Source organism: Gorilla gorilla, chromosome 2 (assembly GCF_029281585.2).
Source record: "Gorilla gorilla gorilla isolate KB3781 chromosome 2, NHGRI_mGorGor1-v2.1_pri, whole genome shotgun sequence".
Taxonomy (NCBI): Eukaryota; Metazoa; Chordata; class Mammalia; order Primates; family Hominidae; genus Gorilla; species Gorilla gorilla.
The window spans coordinates 93,258,189-93,270,470 of NC_086017.1; positions in this window are offsets into that span (position 1 = coordinate 93,258,189).

Genomic DNA, 12,282 nt, shown 5'->3' on the forward strand with positions numbered 1-12,282 from the left:
CCTCTTTCCACTTTGATTTTTTCCTCTAAAATTCACAATTTTTCATCTATGTTTTCAAGTATGTTTACAATACTTTCTATTCTTAATTTAACAAATAGTTATTTAGAGTCTCATATGTGTCTAGCATTCACCTATATGTTTAGAGACTTTTTATGAAATTATGGCCTCCTTTTTACTTATATTGTTATTAATGTCTCTCTCTACCTCTCAGTCAACCAATCTTGCTTTAAGTTTGCTTACTAGTAAATGTTTATATGAATACACATTTGATGTTCTTTACCATATGATGAATAAGATAAATAACACACACAGCATGTCTCCAAAAATCAAGTTTTTATTTAGGAAAGCAATATAGAGTAATAGATAAGTAGGTAACTAGATAGGTAGACTTATCAATCAATCAACCAATATATAGATGATAGATAATATTAAAAAATCAGCAGGAGTAGTTTAGAAAATGATTCCTGGAGATGAAGAAATATAGGATAAGTTAACAACATAGAAAAGATTTCTATACTATAAAACTTTAATGACCTAGAGGAAACAAGAAAATTGATGCAAAAGAGATTTAGAGATTTAGAGAAACGTTTTATTTAAAGGAAAAGAGAAAAAGTGGTGCTGATTTCTGTGTATTCAACTTGTTTTTTTTTTTTGGATTCCTTATGTAAGTGAAATCATGTAGTGTTTTTCTTTCTGTGTCTGACTGATTTCACTTTTCATAATGTCTTGAATAGAATGGTGGTTCTCAGGGTTGGGGACAGGAGAGCAAATGAGATGTAGGTCAAAAGGTACAATCTTGTAGTTAGGTAGAATTAAGTAAGTGTAGCAATCTAATGCATAGCAGAAAGACTACAGTTGTATTGTATACTGAAAAATTTCTGAGCGTCAATTTTTAAGTGGATTTACCACACACATAAAAAAGAAGTAACTATGGAAGGTGATGAATATGTTAAATTGCTTACTTACTGTCATTATTTCACTATCGATATATGTGTGTGTATATATATATAAACACATATACATATATATATTACAACACATCATGTTGTACACCTTAAATTTATACAATAATAAAAGAGTTTCTGCTAAAAATGACAGTATATTTTCTAAATATTCCATGATTATCTAATGGTATGGAGGAATGATCTCAAAATTTTGTTGCAATAGAAAGCTTTGACATTATAATATATTAATGATACACTGACAGGGGAACAAGCTTAGAATGAAACATAAAAGGACACTGTACTCACAAAAATATTGCAAAGCAAATAAGTTAGCATTCTCCTAAAATATATATAGATATGTTCTTTATCTTTCTTTTAAATTGTGCTTTAAGTTCTGGGTTACATATGCAGAATGGGCAGTTTTGTTACAGAGGTGTACAAGTGCCCTGGTGGTTTGCTGCACCCATCAACCCGTCATCTACATATGACATTTCTCCTAATGTGATCCCTCCTCTAGGCCCTACCTCCCGACAGGCCCCAGTGTGTGATGTTCCCCTCCTTGTGTCCATGTGTTCTCATTGTTCAACTCCCACTTATGAGTGAGAACTCGTGGTGTTTGGTTTTGTGATCTTGTGACAGTTTGCTGAGCATGATGGTTTCCAGCTTCATCCATGTCCCTGTAAAGGACATGCACTCATCCTTATTTATGGCTGCATAGTATTCCATGGTGCATATGTGCCACATTTTATTTATCCAGTCTATCATTGATGGACATTTGGGTTTGTTCCAAGTCTTTGCAATTGTGAATAATGCCACAATAAACATATGTGTGCATGTGTTTTTATTGTAGAATGATTTATAATCCTTTGGGTATATGCCCAGTAATGGAATTGCTGGATCATATGGTATTTCTGGTTCTAGGTCCATGAGGAGTCACCACTCTGTTTTCCATTATGGCTGAACTAATTTACACTCCTACCAATAGTGTAAAAGTGTTCCTATTATTCCACAACCTCTCCAGCATCCATTGTTTCCTGACTTTTTAATGACCACCATTCTAACTGGCATGAGATGGTATCTCATTTTGGTTTTGATTTGCATTTCTCTAATGACTATTGATGATGAGCATTTTTTCATATGTCTGTTGGCTGCATAAATGTCTCCTTCTGAGAAGTGTCTGTTTATATCCTTTGCCCATTTTTTGATGGGGTTGTTTTTTTTTTCTTGAAAATTTGTTTAAGTTCTTTGTTGATTCTTGACATTAGCCCTTTGTCAGATAGATAGATTGCAAAAATTTTCTCCCATTCTGTAGGTTGCCTGTTCACTCTGATGATAGCTTCTTTTGCTGTGCAGAAGCTCTTTAGTTTAATTAGATCCCATTTGTCAATTTTGGCTTTTGTTGCCATTGCTTTTGATGTTTTAGATGTGAAGTCTTTGCCCATGCCCATGTCCTGAATAGTATTGCCCCAGGTTTTCTATAATTTTTATGGTCCTAGGTCTTATGTTTAAGTGTTTGATCTATTCTGTTCCATTGGTCTATATATCTGTTTTGGTACCAGTACCATGCTGCTTTGGTTACTGTAGCCTTGTAGTATAGTTTGAAGTCAAGTAGCATGATGCCTCCAGCTTTGTTCTTCTTGCCCAAGATTGTCTTGGCTATGCGGGCTCTATTTTGGTTCCATATGAACTTTAAAGGAGTTTTTTTTTCCAGTTCTGTGAAGAAAGTCACTGGTAGCTTGATGGGGATAGCATTGAATCTATAAATTACATTGGGCAGTATGGTCATTTTCGTGATATTGATTCTTCCTATTCATGAGCATGGAATATTCTTCCATTTGTTTGTGTCTTCTCTTATTTCCTTGAGCAGTGGTTTGTAGTTCTCCTTGAAGAGGTCCTTCACATCCCTTGTAAGTTGTATTCCTAGGTATTTTATTCTCTTTGTAGCAATTGTGAATGGGAGTTCATCATGATTTGGCTCTCTGTTTATCTGTTATTGGTGTATAGGAATGCTTGTGATTTTTGCACATTGATTTTGTATCCTGAGACTTTGCTGAAGTTGCTTATCAGCTTAAGGAGATTTTGGGCTGAGAAATGGGGTTTTCAAAATACACTATCATGTCATCTGCAAACAGAGACAATTTGACTTCATCTGTTACTATTTGAATACTCTTTATTGCTTTCTCTTGCCTGATTGCCCTGGCCTGAACTTCGAATACTATGCTGAATAGGAGTGGTGAGAGAGGGCATCCTTGCCTTGTGCCGGTTTTCAAAGGGAATTCTTCCAGTTTTTGCCCATTCAGTATGATGTTGGCAGTGGGTTTGTCATAAATAGCTCTTATTATTTTGAGATATGTTCTATTGATATCTAGTTTGTTGAGAGTTTTTAACATGAAGGGGTGTTGAATTTTATCAAAGTTCTTTTCTGCATCTGTTGAGATAATCATGTGGTTTTTATTATTAGTTCTGTTTATATGATGGATTACATTTATTGATTTGTGTATGTTGTACCAGCCTTGCATCCCAGGTATGATCATGGTGGATAAGCTTTTTGATGTGCTGCTGGATTCAGTTTGCAAGTATTTTATTGAGAATTTTCACATCGATGTTCATCAGGGATATTGGTCTGAAATTTTCTTTTTTGTTGTCTCTCTGCCAGATTTTGGTATCAGGATGATGCTGGCCTCATAAAATGAGTTTGGGAGGATTCCCTCTTTTTCTATTGTTTGGAATAGTTTCAGAAGGAATGGTATCAGCTCCTCCTTGTACCTCTGACAGAATTCAGCTGTGAATCCGTCTGGTTCTGGACTTCTTTTGTTGGTATGCTTTAATTACTGCCTCAATTTCAGAACTTGTTATTGGCTTATTCAGAGATTTGACTTCTTCTTGGCTTAGACTTGGGAGGGTGTATGTGTCCAGGAATTTAACCATTTCTTCTAGGTTTTCTAGTTTATTTGCATAGAGGTGTTTACAGTATTCTCTGATGGTAGTTTGTATTTCTGTGGGATCAGTGGTGACATCCCATATATCCTTTTTTATTATGTCTATTTGATTCTTCTCTCTTTTCTTCTTTTTTAGTCTGGCTAGTGGTCTATCTATTTTGTTGATTTTTTCAAAAAACCAGCTTCTGGTTTCAATGATTTTTTGAAGGGTTTTTCGTGTCCCTGTCTCCTTCAGTTCTGCTCTGATCTTAGTTATTTGATGTCTTCTGCTAGCTTTTGAATTTGTTTGCTGTTGCTTCTCTAGTTCTTTTAATTTTGATGTTAGGGCATCAATTTTAGATCTTTCCTGCTTTCTCTTGTGGGCATCCAGAGCTATAAATTTCACTCTAAACACTGCTTTAAATGTGTCTCAGAGATTCTGGTACATTATGTATTTGTTCTCATTGGTTTCAAAGAACATCTTTATTTCTGCCTTCATTTCATTATTTACACAGTAGTCATTCAGGAGAAGGTTGTTCAGTTTCTGTGTGGTTGTGTGGTTTTGAATGAGTTTCTTAATCCTGAGTTCTAGTTTGATTGCACTGTGGTCTGAGAAACCGTTTGTTATGACTTCCGTTCTTTTGCATTTGCTGAGGAGTGTTTTACTTCCAATTATATGGTCAATTTAGAATAAGTGCGATGAGGTGCTGAGAAGAATATATATTCTGTTGATTTGGGGTGGAGAGTTCTGTAGAGGTCTATTAGGTCTTCTCGGTCCAGAGCTGAGTTCAAGTCCTGAATATCCTTGTTAATTTTCTGTCTCGTTGATTTGTCTAATATACAGTGGGTTGTTAAAGTCTCCCACTATTATTGTGTGCAAGTCTAAGTCTCTTTGTAGATCTCTAAGAACTTGCTTTCTAAATCTGGGAGCTCCTGTGTTGGGTGCATATATATTTAGGATAATTAGCTATTCTTGGTGCATTGATCCCTTTACCGTTATGTAATGGTCTTCTTTGTCTCTTCTGATCTTTGTTGGTTTAAAGTCTGGTTTATCAGCAATTATGATTGCAACCCCTGCTTTTTTTTTTCTTTCCATTTGCTTGGTAAATATTCCTCCATCCCTTTATATGTGTGTCTCTGCACGTGAGATAGGTCTCCTGAAGACAGCACACTGATGGACCTTGACTCTTTATCCAATTTGCCAGTCTGTGTCTTTTAATTGGGACATTTAGCCCATTTACATTTAAGATTAACATAGTTATGTGTGAATATGATCCTGTCATTATGATGCTAGCTGGTTGTTTTGCCCCTTAATTAATGCAATTTCTTCATAGTGTCGATGTTCTTTATGATTTGGTATGTTTTTGCAGTGGCTGGTACCAGTTGTTCCTTTCCATGTTTAGTGCTTCCTTCAGGAGCTCTTGTAAGGCAGGGCTGGGGGTGACAGAATCTCTCAGCATTTGCTTGTCTGTATAGGATTTTATTTCTCCTTCACTTATGAAGCTTAGTTTGGCTGGATATGAAATTCTGGATTGAAAATTCTTTTCTTTAAGAATGTTGAATATTGGCCCCCACTCTCTTCTGGCTTGCAGAGTTTCTGCAGAGAGATCTGCTGTTAGTCTGATGGACTTCTCTTTGTGGGAAACCCAACCTTTCTCTCTGTTGCCCTTAACATTTTTTCCTTCATTTCTACCTCGGTGAGTCTAACGATTATGTGTCTTGGAGTTCCTCTTCTTGAGGAGTATCTTTGTAGTGTTCTCTGAATTTTAATGGTGGTCTGTCTTGCTAGGTTGAGATGTTCTCCTGGATAATATCCTGAAGAGTGTTTCCCAACTTGGTTCCATTCTCCCCATCTCTTTCAGGGACACCGATCAAACATAGATTTGGCCTTTTCACATAGTCCCACATTTCTTGGAGGCTTTGTTCATTCCTTTTTATTTATCATTTTTTGACTTTATGATTTTACTTTTATGAGGTGAAGAATAATTACCTTGAATAAACTTAACTGTTTTTATAAAAAAATGTTATCTAACTCACCATGTTATGGCTATGTACCAGATCAAACCCACCAAAAGTTGGAAATATTCACAGATCATTTTTATGCTAAAATAAACATGCCAATATACCCCATCATAAATCTCAGGAAAGGTTTATCATGTCAACCTTTGAGAGATCGTGTGTTCTACATTGATAAATGAGGATGTGAAACTCTACCCCCAAAATTTAAATTGTGTTTTGAAAAAGATGAGTCATCTGAGTTTTACAATGCACAAAAAGCAAGTTCCCTCCAGGCATGATGGCTCACCCCTGTAATCCCAGCACTTTGAGAGACCAAGTCATGAAGATCACTTTAGCACAGGAATTTAAACCAGCCTGGGCAACATAGGGAGACCTTGTCACTACCAGACAAAAAAAGACAACAAAAAATTAGCCAGACATGGTGGTGTGTGCTTGTAGTGCTAGCTATTTGGGAGGCTGAAGCAGGAGGATAGATTGAGGCCAGGAGGTTGAGGCTGCAGTAAGTCGTGATTATGCCACTGCACTCTAGCCTGGGTTACAGAGTGAGACTCTTGTCTTAAAAAACAAACACACAAAACACACACACACACACACACACACAAAACAAAGAGACAAGTTCCTTCTAAAGGAACTTTAAAAGGGAGGATATTTTTTCAGAGTTGCAGTAAATGAAAGAAGTAGCAGAAAATTAAGTACCACAGCTATTCAGATTTCAGGTGATACATGAGATATTTTTCAAAGAATATGAGTTGAATATTTAGTCTGTCTCAGTTATTGTAATTGAATTATTAGTCCTCCTCCAACTTCCTCATAATTAGAATTGCATATCAATGTTAATAATGTACCTCCTTAATTTTAATTTCTATTTCTTTATAAGTGTGACATACAAACATTTTAATGGGAATATAATTTTAAAGTCACTTAAAAACATATATCTGATAAATATTAGAAATATTTTGCTGCAATATAGCATCTCTTCGTATGTATTAGTTTTTTTAAGTTAAATATGAAATTCTCCCTCTGCAAAGACAGATAGGCTTTAAATTATCCAATAGGTAAACACGATTACAGTGGACTAGCTTTCAGCTCAGTGAAAGCTACTTGTGTTGACCTAGATATTTCTTTGTCCCAACCTAAGATACCTGAATTTGAGGGTGTGTCTGGAGCAACTTATCAGGGTAAGCACAGAATATATAATGCTGTAGGTAAGCATGCTGCATATTTAACATTGCACATGACAAGGATAATTGATTCTTCTTAAGAACTATTTGCGGAAAAGGTACTTGGGCTTGAACTTCTTAAGTGATAGGGTAAATTTTAAAATATTTCACATTTTTAAAATGTTGATAAGGCAATGGTCCATCAGGAATGGAACTAGCCGATACTGCCTACCAATATTTAAGAGGTAAATATCCACCCTGAAGCCATGCTTAGGAGGGATGTTTCACAGTGTAGCTTTGAGAGAAATTCTTCAGAGAAGAGAGGCCGAGATGTATTTGACTTCAGTTCACTGGTCAGGCAAGCCTGAGGGTAAGACATGGGATTTAAATTGTATGTTAGCTTGAGGTTTTCATTGGGTTGAACCGAACTGCTAAAAAGAAACAACTCTTATAGCTAAGAATAATTGAAAAGCTATGGAGTATGCTCATAATGTTATCAAGTGGAGAGGGATGGATACTCGGTGCATGTGTAAAGTCTGTGGAGAGAAAAAAAAGTTTTCTAATTTATATTACCATGAATAGAGATTATTCGTAAATTACTGTGTTCATACCTGGAGAAATAGATTACTGGTTTAATTGCTGCATAGTTTTTTATTATATGATTCACTTGAAACTCTAAAGGTTACAAAGTGTGTTTTGCCTTTACACATATACAATAGTTTGTCGAGAAGAAGTATCATCGTATTATTCAGAATTGTTTTATTATGCTATAATAACAAATTCCAAATCTCAGTGTCTTTTTTTTTTTCTTTTTTAGTTTTTGAGACAGTCTTGCTCTGTGGCCCAGGCTGCAGTGCAGTACTGTGATCTCAGCTCACTGCAACCTCCGCCTCCCAGGATGAAGCAACTCTCGTGCCTCAGGCCCCTGAGTAGCTGGAACTACAGGCGTGCGCCACCACATGCAGCTAATTTTAGTATTTTTAACAGAGTCGGGGTTTCACCACGTTGATCAGGCTGGTCTCAAATTCCTGACCTCAGGTGATCCACCCGCCTAAGCCTCCAAAAGTGCTGAGATTACAGCTGTGAGCCCCTGTGCTCAGCCCTCATTGTCTTAAAACAACATACATTTTTACTAAGTCTAGTATGATTTCAGAAAATTCCGCAAGACACTAGAGTCCACATAGCCGCTTGTGATTCAAGATGTTCCCATAGCTGAATCTTTGAGCTGGAACATGCAGCTTCTTTTGTGTACAGAGCAAATACAGAGAACACTGGATTTTCATTTATAAGCCATTAAATGCCATGGATTGAAATAACAAATGACATTTCTACCCACAAACCCTTGGCCAGAAAGTCGCATGGCCCAACTTAAATATGAGGAGGGCAGAGAAGTACAATCACCATGGGCTGGGAAAAATCTAAAAATTGGATGATATTTAGCACTAACAGTCATTTTGTAGCCAGTTATTAGCTATGGCCACCCCTTTGAGTCATATATATTTTAAAATGTAATGACATGACCTAATTATTTTTTAAAGTATTGTATCAGTTCATACTTACACCAGAGGCATGAGTTACTATTAACTCAGTTTCACCAATCTTATTGTCATTTCAGCTTTCTGCTAGGCAGATCCATGTAACATGGTAACATATCTGTAAGGCATCCTCATTTCCTCTTCTACGAATTTCCTATCATGTCTTCCACAAATTTTCCAGTGGCGTTTAAATTTGTTTATATTGGTACCAAGAACACTCTGTACATTCTAACTACTAATGCTTTTTCTGCTCTATATGTGTAAATGACTTTTACCATTTGGTGTCTTTGCTTTTAATTTTGTTTTAAATCCCATCACTTGCATAGAAATATTTACAATTTTCTAGGGATATTTATTAAAAATCTCCTGGCTGGGTGCCGTGGCTCGTTGCCTGTAATCCCAGCATTCTGTGAGGCTGAGGTGGGAGGACTGCTTAAGTCCAGGAGTTTGAGACCATCCTGGGCAACACAATGAGACCTTGTCTCTGTAAAAAAAAAAAAATTAAAAATGTGCTGGGCATGGTGGTGCATGCCTGCAGTCCCAGCTACTGGGTGGGGAGTGGGGAGGTTCGGTGGGGAGAGCATAGTAGGAGTGGGGACAGAGTAGAAGCTGAGGTGGAAGGATCGGATGAGTCTGGGGTATGGACGCTTCAGTGACCCATCATCTTGCCACTGCACCCCAGCCTGGGAAACACAACAAGATTGACTCAAAAAGAAAAGAATTTCCTTCTTAAAATGTAAGCTGTCCTATTGCTGACTGTTCGGACAGTTCAGTTACCAGCTGTTCTCAAGGCTTTTGTCAATCTTAATTGTCTTAACCAGAAACTTTATCGATAATTTCCACCTTCTCAGACAGTGGAAGTTTAGTAATATTTTAAATGGATTTGAAGAGTTATTTCGTACTTGAAGAGTTAAATAACCCAAGAAAACACCTTATTAAACAGGACTATAAATATATGCCTCTGTTCTGATAATTGGAGAAATTAGATGCTGGAATGATTTTATATTCTATAGTTCTTCCCACATCATCTTCAAAACTTAGTGTAAGAAGAAAGACAGAATTTTAGGAAAAATAATTAAGTGAAGTTGAAGTAAAGTAGATAGAGAAAGTCATTTGGAAAAGTTGAGATACTCCTAAAATACCACTTATTTCAATACATAATTTACGTTTAAAATTTATAAAATTAAAACAAAATTTTAAAAAGTTTAAAAATGTATAGTCTAAGAAAGTACATTAGAAAAATTCAAAGATATATTGTTCTCTATAAACAAAGTGACCACATTTTTCAAAATAAAGTGTAAAAATAATGAAGGGTCTATACTTTATAAGAACACTGAGAGAAGAAAATGTCTGAATCATATTGTTTGCCTAATTGGAATTTAATATTTTCTTTGAAGCACTATTCTTAAAAATATATCATCTTATATTTTATCGTTCAGTGATAAAAACAATTAATTATGATTGTATACACAAACACATATTCAGTTACTCATTATTTCATTTCGAAGTCTCAATTAAATCAAGTAATATGGCCCTGAATCGATTAAATATTAACTCTTGTGGTTTTAATTATTGCAGTGTTTATTCTCAAAGAGCAAACAGTCTCTAACACACTGTTTATGAATTCTAGAGTTGTAAGAGGATATTTTACCACTGTTATTTTTGAGAATATCTTATTTTCCCTAGTACACTGAATTAAGCGGTATCTGTGATTACTTCTGAATTTAGGACACTTTTTGCTAATTTATGAACTGAAAATGAATTATTTTCTTTATTCTATAAAATAGAAACTTTAATTGCACCGTAAGAGCTGAGATTTATCATCACATTTTAATTGAGTCATCAGATAATTATTATGTATGATTTGTTATTTTTATTTTTTGAAGCAATTTCAGACAAGATGTCAGAGATATGTATGAAAGTACTGTATAATTGAAATCTCTATTGTTTTCATTAAAAGCAAGATTTCAGTTTCAATGTTCAGTACATGTTCAGGCTTCACTGGAGTTTAACAAACTATGCTTAAACCCGGAATAAAGAAAAATAAAACTTTAGAAAGCTGTCAGTTTCGCTCTTTTTTTTTTTTAGTTTCTTATTTTTCCTCATTCTTCATCCTGTCTTACTTCTCTGACTTAATGTATTTAAGTTTACTTCAATAGAAATCACATATAAAATTAAAGAGAAATGATGAGAATAAAATGCCAGTAGTTAATTAATTATTTTAATCAATACAGATAATCAAATTGTTTAATTAGAACCAGTAAAAAATGTCAAATGGCAAGAATAAGTTTTCTGGTTTAAACTTTATTATCAAAGTAGTCTATGGCAAGCATCTACGTCATCCAAATATAATTCTTATTAACCACTAGGAAGTCTAACATTAGCATATTTTGGCATTTCAAAGTTCTACATTCTACTGACAATATTAAAACAAACAAAATGCAAAGTAATATTTTATTTTTTCATTAGAATATAGAATTCAGAAATTTTCTAGCCAAAAAAAAATTAAGAAATTACTGATTTGAATGTCAACAATTGATAGAAATATGTAAAGTTGCTTTATTTAAATACTTCAGGAATGAAATATTTAATATTTAGTGACAAAAAGAGAATAATTTGAGAAATAATGCCTTATCTATTTAAGAACCACAATTCAAAGAGATTGATGACTCAGATATACAAAAAGAACTGAAGGCCGGGCGCGGTGGCTCACGCCTGTAATCATAGCACTTTGGGAGGCGGAGGTGGGTGGATCACGAGGTCAGGAGATGGAGACCATCCTGGCTAACACGGTGAAACCCCGTCTGTACTAAAAAAATAAAAAAAAATTAGCCAGGCGTGGTGGTGGGCGCCTGTAGTCCCAGCTACTCGGGAGGCTGAGACAGAAGAATGGCGTCAACCCTGGAGGCAGAGCTTGCAATGAGCCGAGATCACGCCACTGCCCTCCTCTAGCCTGGGCGACAGAGCAAGACTCTGTCTCAAAAACAAACAAACAAACAAAAAACAATACTGTAAACATTAGGAAGGCAAGAAAATCTACAATACTGGTCTGCTTTGGCAGTTCCATGAAACAGGACTGGCTTTTCAGTCTTTCCTTTTTCTTAAGTTATCTCAGGAGTCAAGACATGCAAATTCCTCCTGGCCTGTCTTGCTTCCCATGAGACAGTGGTTAATACCTCCTCAGAGCAACCAAACCAATTAAAAGTCATTATTGACAGAGAAAACTATATCCTATTAAATTTGAACTCTGCAAAGTTATGGAAAAATAGAACAAACAGTGGCAATATTTTCAAAATTATCAGGACAGTAAAAAACTCCAGTAGCAAAAAGGAAGTGCAGATTACATTAAGAAAATATCATGTGGTATTGAATGAATATTCCACATCAACCCAATAAAATAATATTATTTTAAAGGCAGTCGTGCCTCCATTACAAATATAAGTGCCAATTGGTACTGGAAACTGTCCTAATAATTCACAATTATTAAAACACTCATCCTAACTAAATTAAACCTGGATTAATCTTGTAAGTTTACTGATTACTAAAATATGAAGATCTAATTTAAACTCAAATTTTAATCCCTTATATATACTTTATGGGGAAAAACGTTACTTCTGTATGCATTCAACATGTAGTAAATTTTCATAACCAAATTAGCCCTATGCTATTCCATAACAAGCTATTTATAAAACTGTATCAAAGAATG